Raw genomic sequence first — 955 nt, forward strand, 5'->3', positions numbered from 1 at the left:
AGAGTGTCCGGCCCCATGAGACGGTGGTTTTCTCGGCCCCTGGCGGTCCGAGGTCGTTCCCGCTGCACAGATGCATGCGCCAGGGCCTCCTGCAGATAATTCACTTTGGTTTATTGCGCTATCTCTAATAGCACCCGAGATATCACCAGATATATATTGGATTTTCCCCTGACCCTGAGTGTCCGGCCCCATGAGACTGTGGTTTTCTCGGCCCCTGGTCGTCCGAGGTCGTTCCCGCTGCACAGATTCATGCGCCAGGGCCTCCTACAAGTAATGCACTTTGATTTATTGCGCTATCTGTAATAGCACCCGAGATATCACCAGATATATATTGGATTTTTCCCTGACCCTGAGTGTCCGGCCCCATGAGACTGCGGTTTTCTCGGCCCCTGGTGGTCCGAGGTCGTTCCCGCTGCACACATTCATGCGCCAGGGCCTCCTGCAGATAATTCCCTTTGGCTTATTGCGCTATCTCTAATAGCACCCGAGATATCACCACAGATATATTGGATTTTTCCCTGACCCAGAGTGTCCGGCCCCATGAGACGGTGGTTTTCTCGGCCCCTGGTGGTCCGAGGTCGTTCCCGCTGCACAGATTCATGCGCCAGGGCCTCCTACAGACAATGCACTTTGATTCATTGCGCTATCTGTAATAGCACCCGAGATATCACCAGATATATATTGGATATTTCCCTCACCCTGAGTGTCCAGCCCCATGAGACGGTGGTTTTCTCGGCCCCTGGTGGACCGAGGTCGTTCCCGCTGCACAGATTCATGCGCCAGAGCCTCCTGCAGATAATTCACTTTGGTTTATTTCGCTATCTGTAATAGGACCAGAGATATCACCAGATATATATTGGATTTTTCCCTGACCCAGTGTGTCCGGCCCCATGAGACTGAAGTTTTCTCGGCCCCTGGTGGTCCGAGGTCGTTCCCGCTGCACAGATTCATGCGC

Source organism: Nomia melanderi, unplaced genomic scaffold, assembly GCF_051020985.1.
Source record: "Nomia melanderi isolate GNS246 unplaced genomic scaffold, iyNomMela1 scaffold0014, whole genome shotgun sequence".
In the NCBI taxonomy this organism is placed as follows: Eukaryota; Metazoa; Arthropoda; class Insecta; order Hymenoptera; family Halictidae; genus Nomia; species Nomia melanderi.